Here is a 9,541-nt window from a genome sequence, read left to right as displayed (position 1 = left end):
AGAATCAGATATGATAGATATGTGAACATGTACATTTTCTATGTATCCTTGGAAGGTCACGTGAGCTCTAATTTTGAAAACCATGTACAAGATCTAAAGTGCAATCCTTGTCCCCAGATCCAAATTAGAGTCATACAGGATAAAATTGGCTCATTGTCATTTTCCCCTTAGGGAAATAACTTTTTTTCAAGCAGGCAAGAGAGTCCCTTTGCACTCAAGAACTAGCAATCATAACAAGATTCTCCATCATTTTTTTCCTGTTTAAAACATGACCCCTGTGATAACTTAACATTTAATAACATAATATTGTCATACACAGACAGAAAACAGTTGAAAACAGAATCTAATATAATTTGGGGATAATAATTTTAAATAAGATTATTAACACAGAAAGTGATGGTCAACCTCCATAATAATAGGGAACAACTTCTGACAATATCTGTGGAATTCCTGCATTGTGCATAAAAAATTGGAAATTTACTGTTGTGTAGGCTCATTGAGCACTTTGATCTACATTAGTTGGTAAGCTTAGACACTTTTAGAAAAAATTATAGTTTTATTTACCATTGAAATGCACATTCCCAATGACTGTGCATTGTGATATCATATTCAAACCCAAGGATATTGCTGGGTACAAGTAGAGGCAGATTAAATTTAGATTTAGCAGCATTATTCATAAGAGCAGAAAAAGGTTTATCAACAAATAAATTTGGTATTTTTACATGAGGAATAATCCAGATCAATTATATGGCAAAAAAATAAAATAAATCTAATGATTAAAGAAAAGAAAAGTTCTTCCTCAGGATGGGAAAACATATAAAAAGTATTGGAGGATGAATTGAGGGACTTGTATAAGGCAAAACAACCAGGTGAGATAACTGCAATCCAGTCTCCCACCTCATAAAGAAATACAGGAAAATTCAATTAAACAGGTGAAGGAAATGAATAAAACTGGTCAAGACATGAAACTGGATATAGACATAACAACAAAAACACCTGAAGACCCAGCTATACCACTCCTGGGCACATACCCAAAAGATGATCCAGCACATAACAAGGACATGTGCTACTATGTTCATAGCAGCCTTATTTATAATAGCCAGACTCTAGAAAGAACCCAGATGTCCTTAAACAAAAGAAAGTTACAGAAAATATGGTACATTTACATAATGAAATACTACTCAGCTATTAAAATCAATGACTTCATGAAATTTGCACCAAATTGATAGAACTAGAAAATATCACCCTGAGTGAGGTAACCCAGTCCAAAAGAACACATATGGTATGTACTCACTGATAAGTGGATATTAGTCAAAAAAAGCTCAGAACACCAATGATAGAACTCACAGTCCATATGAAACCCAAGAAGAAGGAAGACCAAAGTGTGGGTGCATCCATCCTACTCAGAAGAGGAAGAAAATAATTATTGGGGGTAGCAGGAGGAAGGGATCTGGGAAGGAGCGAGGAGGGGCAGGATCTGTGGTGGGATGAGATGTGGGAGAAGTACAGAGGTTCAGGAAAGTGAACTGAGGTGTGTAGCAGTGGAGGATGGAGAACTGGGGGTAGCCACTAAAAAGTTCCAGATGGCAGGGAAGCAAGACATTCCTAGAACCCAACAGGGATGACATTAGCTGAGAAAGACTGAACAAAGGAGAGAAAAACCTGTAGAGACCATATTCAGTAGATAGGTATGGCCTCCAGTTGAGGGATGGGGCCACTCACCCATCTGAAACATTTTAACCCAGAATTGTTCCTATCTAAAAAAAATGCTGGGACAAAAATGGAGCCGAAACTGAAGGAAAGGCCATTCAGAGGCCACCCCATGTAGGAATCCATCCCACCCACAGACACAAAACCCTGACATTATTACTGATGCCAAGAAGCCCTTGCTGAAAGAAACCAAGTGTAGCTGTTCCCTGACAGGCTTGGCGAGCACCTGACCAATACAGATGCAAATACTTATAGCCAACCATTTGATTGAGCCCAAGGACCCCAATGGAATAATAATGGAAAGAACTGAAGGAGCTGAAGGGGATTGCAACACCAAAGAAAGATTAAGTATATCAACTAACTGGACCACCCAAAGCTCCTAGGGACAGAACCACCAACCAAAGATTGCACATGGAGGGACCCAAGGCTCAAGCTACATTTGCAGCAGAGAATTGCCTTATCTGGCATCAATAAAAAGGGAGGCCCTTAGTCCTGTGGAGGCTTGATACCCCAGCATGAGGGGATGCTAGAGTGGTGAGGCAGGAATGGGGAGTGGATGGGAAGCACCCTAATACAGGCAAAGAGGAGGGGTTGGAATGGGTGAATTACAGAGGCTAAATCAGGAAGGAAAATGGATGGAAAACTCCAACACAAGGAGGAAAACTAAAACCTAGAAAAACCAAGAAAGTAATCTTCCAACAACTCAAAAATAACATAGTTACACAAACATAATTCCACCTCTAATAACAAAAAATAACAGGAAGCAACAATCATTTTCCCTTAATATCTCTTAATATCAATGGACTCAATTCTCCAATAGAAAGATATAGACTATCAGACTGGATACATAAAGAGGACCCAGAATTTTGCTGCATAAAGGAAACACACCTCTGTGAAAAAGACAGACACTACCTCAGAGTAAAAGGATGGAAAACAATCTTTCAAGCAAATGGTCTCAAGAAACAAGCTGGAGTAGCAATTCTAATAACCAAATAAATAAACAAAGTAACCAATTAAAAAATAAAATAAATTCTTTTTTTTAGAACATGAAAGCTACCATAAGCAATGAATAACAAAAAAGAAGATAAAGAGAGAAAAAGAAAATAAAATACAAATAGAGGCAATTCTGGAGATGTAAATCCTAGGAAAAACATAGGAATTGCCAGACACAAGCATCACTGACTAAATAAATAAATAAATAAATAAGATTAAAAAAAAAACAAGAGAGAATCTCAGGTATAGAAGATACTAAAGAAGAAATGGATGCATCAGTTTAAAAATGCTAAATCTAAAAAGTTTATGAGATAAAAAAAAAAACAAAATTTGGGACACCACAAAAAGGCTAAACCTAAGAATCATAGTTACAAGAGAAAGAGAGGGTTCCCAGCTCAAAATTCCCAGAAAATATTTTAAACAAAATCATAGAAGCTAATTAGCCTAACCTAAAGAAAGAGATGCCTATAAATGTCCAAGAAGCTTATAGAACAATAAATGGGATCAGAAGAAAAAATCCTCCTGCTTCATGATAATCAAAACAGTAAATATAACAAATAATGGCAGAAAATTAAGAGCCACATGGAAAAAACCCCCAAAGTAACATATAAAGTAATATGTACCAGAATTACACCCAACTCTAAAGGCAGAATGGCCTGGACAGGTGTCTTGTAGGGGCTAAGAGATCACAGATGTTAGCCAAGAATATTATATCCAGAAAAAATCCTTCAGTCACCAAACAGGGAGAAACCAAAATATTCCATGACAAAACCAAATTTAAAAAAATATCTTTCCACTAATATAGCCCTATAGGGGATTCTTTAGAAAAAAGTAAAAGCCAACCTATAACATAAGGAGGGTAACTACATACAAAAAAAAACACAAGAAATTAAATTTTCACATCAAGAAAACCAAGAAAAGAAACATACAATACCGCACACAAACACCACAACCACACACCAACACCACCAACATCAACATAATAAAACACACAATCATTGGTATTAATATCTGTCAATATCAATGGCCTCAATTCCCCAACAAAAAGACACAGGTTAAGAGAGTGGATTGATTTGTAAACTGGAACCATCTTTCTGCTGCATACAAAACAAAACAAAACAAAACAAAAAACCACACCTCCACAACAAAGATAGACACTAACTTAGAGTTGAGATGCTGGGGAAAAAAAGGTTTTCCAAGCAACTGAACTCAGAGCAGTGGGCACCCATATCCTGAGACATCCTAGAGGAGCCACTGTACTCAGAGAAGCTGGAACTCAGGATCACAGGATCACAAAGACATCTGGACCTTGAGGAGTTCTAACACAAAAAAGGTAACTGGAAAGGCAGGCTCCAGTCAGAGACAGTGAGTGCAGTTAGCACTAGAGTTAACCAGATGATGAAAGGCAAGCACAGGAATATAAGCAACAGAAACCAAAGTTACTTGGCATCATCAGAACCCAGCAAGCCCTGAACACCCCATCACACCAGAAAAGCAGGATTCAGAGTTAAAATCACTTCTCATGGTAATGATAGAGGACTTTAAGGAGGACATAAATAACACTTTCAAAAACATTGAGGAGGGCTGGAGAGATGGCTCAGCGGTTAAGAGCACTGGCTGCTCTTCTAGAGGTCATGTGTTCAATTCCCAGCAACCACATGGTGGCTCACAACCATCTGTAATTGGATTTGATGCCTTCTTCACAACCAACCAACCAACCAATCAATCAATAAATAAATAAATCTAAAAAAAAACATTGAGGAGAACACAGGTAAACAGGTAGAAACCCTTAAAGAGGAAACAAAAAATCCCTTAAAGAATTGCAAGAAAACACAACCAAACAGGTGTAGGAATTAAACAAAAACATCCAGGATCTAAAATTGGAAGTAGAAACAATAAAGAAATCTCAAAGGGAGACTACCCTGGAGATAGAAAACCTAGGAAAAGGATCAGGAGTCATAGATGAAAGCATCAACAGGGAGACAAGGGAGAGAAGAGAGAATCTCATGTGCAGAAGATACAATAGAAAACATTGTCACAACTGTCAAAGACAATGCAAAATGCAAAAAGCTCCTAACCCAAAACATTCAGGAAATCCAGGACACAATGAGAAGGCCAAACCTAAGGATAATAGGTATAGATGAGGGGGAAGATTCCCAACTTAAAAAGCCAGTAACTGTCTTCAACTAAACTATAGAAGAAAACGTCCTTAACCTAAAGAAAGAGATGTCCATAAATATACAAGAAGCCTACAGAACTCCAAGTACTAGAGTAGACCAGAAAAGAAATACCTCCCATTACATAATAATCAAAACATCAAATGTACAAAAGAAAGAAAAAATACTAAGCAAGCAAAAAAAGGTCAAGTAACATATAAAGGTAGACCTATAAGAATTACATCAGACTTCTCACCAGAGACTATAAAAGCCAGAAGATCCTGGACTGATATCATACACACCCTAAGAGAACACAAATGCCAGCCCAGACTACTATACCCAGCAAAACTCTCAATCACTATTGATGGCAAAAACAAGATATTCCATGAGAAAACCAAATTTACACAATATCTTCCCACAAATCCAGCACTTCAAAGGATAATTGGTGGAAAACTCCAACACAAGGAGGAAAACTAAAACCTAGAAAAACCAAGAAAGTAATCTTCCAACAACTCAACAATAACATAGTTACACAAACATAATTCCACCTCTAATAACAAAAAATAACAGGAAGCAACAATCATTTTCCCTTAATATCTCTTAATATCAATGGACTCAATTCTCCAATAAAAAGATATAGGCTATCAGACTGGATATATGAAGAGGACCCAGAATTTTGCTGCATAAAGGAAACACACCTCTGTGAAAAAGACAGACACTACCTCAGAGTAAAAGGATGGAAAACAATCTTCCAAGCAAATGGTCCCAAGAAACAAGCTGTAGTAGCAATTCTAATAACAAATATAATCGATTTTCAACCAAAAGTACTTTAAAAAGATAAGGAAGGACACTTCATATTCATCAAAGGAAAAATGTACCAAGATGAACTCTCAATTCTGAACATCTATGCCCCAAATGCAAGGGCACCCACATACATAAAAGAAACTTTACTAAAGCTTAAAGCATACATTGCACTTTACACAATAATAGTGGGGGGTTTCAACACCCCACACTCAGCAATGGACAGATCATGGAGACAGAAACTAAACAGAAACACAATGAAACAAACAAAAGTTATGAACCAAATGGATTTAACTGATATCTATAGAACATTTCATCCTAAAACAAAAGAATATACCCTTTTCACAACACCTCATGGTACCTTCTCCAAAATAGACCATATAATTGGTCACAAAACAGACCTCAACAGATACAAAAAGATTGAAAAAAAATGCCTTGCATCCTATCAGACCACCATGGACTAAGGCTGGTCTTTAATAATGAAAAAAAACAATGGAAAGCCCACATACACGTGGAAACTGAACAATGCTCTACTCAAGGATGACTTGGTCAAGGAGGAAATAAAGAGAGAAATTAAAGACTTTTTAGAATTTAATGAAAATGAGGTCACATCATACCAAAACTTGTGGGACTCCATGAAAGCAGTACTACTAAGAGGAAAACTCATAGCTCTAAGTGCCTACAAAAAGAAACTAGAAAGAGCATACACTAACAACTTGACAGTACACCTGAAAGCTTTAGAGCAAAAAGAAGCAAATATACCCAAGAGAAGTAGATGGCAGGAAATAATCAAACTCAGGGCTGAAATCAACCAAGTAGATACAGAAAGAACTATACAAAATATCAACAAAACCAGGAGCTGTCCTTTTAGAAAATCAACAAGATAGATAAACCCTTAGCCAGACTAAACAAAGGGCACAGAGACAGTATCCAAATTAATAAAATCAGAACTGAAAAGGGGGACATAACAAGAGAAAAAATGAGGAAATTAAAAAAAACATCAGATCTTACTACAAAGGCCTATACTCAACAAAATTGAAAAATCTGGATGAAATGGACAATTTTCTAGAGAGATACCAGATACCAAAATTAAATCAGGAGCAGATAAACCATCTAAATAGTCCCATAACCCCTAATAAAATCAAAGCAGTCATTAAAAGTCTCCCCACCAAAAAAAGTCCGGGTTCAGATGATTTTAGTGCAGAATTCTATCAGACCTTCAAGGAAGACCTAATACCAATTCTCTTCAAACTATTCCTTCCACAGAATAGAAACAGAAGGAACACTACCCAATTCATTCTATAAAGCTACAATTACGCTCATACCTAAATCTCACAAAGACCCAACAAAGAAAGAGAACTACCAACCAATCTATCTTATGAATATTGATGCAAAAATACTCAATAAAATTCTCACAAAACGAATCCAAGAACACATCAAAACAATCATCAATCATGATCACGTAGGTTTTATCCCAGGAATGCAGGGATGGTTCAATATTTGGAAATCCATCAATGTAATCCACTACATAAACAAACTCAAAGAAAAAAGCCACATGATCATCTCACTAGATGCTGAGAAAGCATTTAACAAAATTCTACATCCCTTCATGTTAAAAGTCTTGGAAGGATCAGGAATTCAAGGCCCATACCTAAACATAGTAAAAGCAATATACAACAAGCCAGTAGCCACCATCAAATTAAATGGAGAGAAACTTGAAGCAATCCCACTAAGATCAGGGACTAGAAATGCTCAACATCCTTAGTCATCAGGGAAAGGCAAATCAAAACAACCCTGAGATACCACCTTACACCAGTCAGAATGGCTAAGATAAAAAAACTCAGGTGATTGTAGATGCTGGTGAGGATGTGGAGAAAGAGGAACACTCCTCCATTGTTGCTGGGATTGCAAGCTGGTACAACCTCTCTGGAAATCAGTCTGGCAGTTCCTCAGAAAACTGGGCATAGCATTACCTGAGGATCCAGCTATACCGCTCCTGGGCATATACCCAGAAGATGCTCTAACATATAACAAGGACATATGCTCCATTATGTTCATAGCAGCCTTATTTATAATAGCCAGAAGCTGGAAAGAACCCAGATGTCCTTCAACAGAGGAATGGATACAAAAAATGTGGTACATTTACACAATGGAGTATTACTCAGCTATTAAAAATAATAAATTTGAGAAATTCTTAGGTAAATGGATGGAACTAGAAAATATCATCCTGAGTGAGGTAACCCAATCACAAAAGAACAGGCATAGTATTTACTCACTGATAAGCAGATGTTAGCCCAAAACCTTGAAATAGCCAAGATACAACTAACTGACCACATGAATCCCATGAAGAAGGAAGACCAAGTGTGGATGCCTTGGTCCTACTTAGAAGAAGTAACAAAAATACTCAAGGGAGCAAATATGGAGACAAAGTGTGGGACAGAAACTGAAGGAAGGGCCATCTGGAGACCATTCCACCTGGGTATCCATCCCATGTGCAGTCACCAAAGGTAGACACTGATGTGGATGTCAGGAAGTTCATGCTGACAAGAGCCTGATATAGCTGTTTCCTTAGAGGTCTGCCAGAGTCTGACATATTCAGAGGCAGATGCTCACAGCTATCCATTGATCTGATCAAGGGTTTCCCAATGGAGAAGTTAGAGTGAAGACTGAAGGAGCTGAAAGGGTTTGTGGCCCCATGGGGAGAACAACAATACCAACCAACCAGTGCTCCCCAGGGTCTAAACCACCAGCCTGGGAGCACATAGGGAGGGATCCATGACTCCATCTGTATATGTAGGGGAGGATGGCCTTGTTGGGCATAGGTGGGAGAGGAGATCCTTGGTCCCATGAAGGCTGAACACCGAGTGGGGGGGGGAGAATTCGAGGGTGGGGAGGTGGGAGTAGGAGGGTAGGTGGGGGCACATCCTTATAGAAGCAGGAGGAGGGGGGATGGGATAGGAGGTTCCTGGGTGGTGGAGAGAATGGGGTTAGGAGATAAAATCTGAAATGTAAATATAATATCCAATAAAAAAAGAACAATACTCAACTACATATAAAGAAAGAAAAAACCCAATATAGGTAAAACATTCCTGTACAGTAAAAGAACTTCCAGAGGTATCACCCTCGTTGATGTCAAACTGTACTATGGATCTATAGTAATAAAACCACATGGTATTACATAAAAACAGACAGGTTGGTGAATGAAATCAATCTAAAGACCCAGATATAAATCCACAAACTATGGATACCTAATTTTTATTTTAAGAAGTCAGATACACTCTATTGTAATGCTAAGTATGAGACATTAAGATATAGAGATTTTAGGTAGCTCCTGGGATATTGCTCTTAAGTTAATTTAGATTGGTGAATAAAGATTCTAATAGCCAATAGCTGGACAGAAGAGACATAGATGGGATTGAGATTTCACAGGCATGAAGAAAGAGAGGACAAGAAGAGGAGGAAGAAGGAGAGCCACCATGGGCTAAGTGCCAAGAGCATGTGGCCCAGAGGTCTGGTTAAGAGCAGACCAGATGGAACATAGTAAATGGTAAGTTATAACTTGGGTTATTGAAATTAGATTTTAACATCATGAAGTATATACAGCTCCCCAGCTATAGTCCTGACTAAGGTATATTTTAAAATATAAATACTGTGTTTCTGTCTCATCCAGGAAAATAAATGGTTTAAGGCACAGAAGAAACCCAGTGTCAGAATTTTTAATATTTTCTACTACTCACAATGGGGAATGGGGGGAAAGGCATCTACAATGCATGCTGCTGGTCTAACTAGATGTTGTCATATAGAAAAATACCAATAGACCATATGTGTCACTCTGCCCAAAACTCAAGCCCATGTGGATTAAAGACTTCAACATAAAACAG

The sequence above is a fragment of the Arvicanthis niloticus genome, chromosome 2 (assembly GCF_011762505.2).
Source record: "Arvicanthis niloticus isolate mArvNil1 chromosome 2, mArvNil1.pat.X, whole genome shotgun sequence".
NCBI classification, from domain to species: Eukaryota; Metazoa; Chordata; class Mammalia; order Rodentia; family Muridae; genus Arvicanthis; species Arvicanthis niloticus.
The sequence above is the reverse complement of the archived record's forward strand: the minus strand, read 5'-3'. Positions refer to the sequence as shown.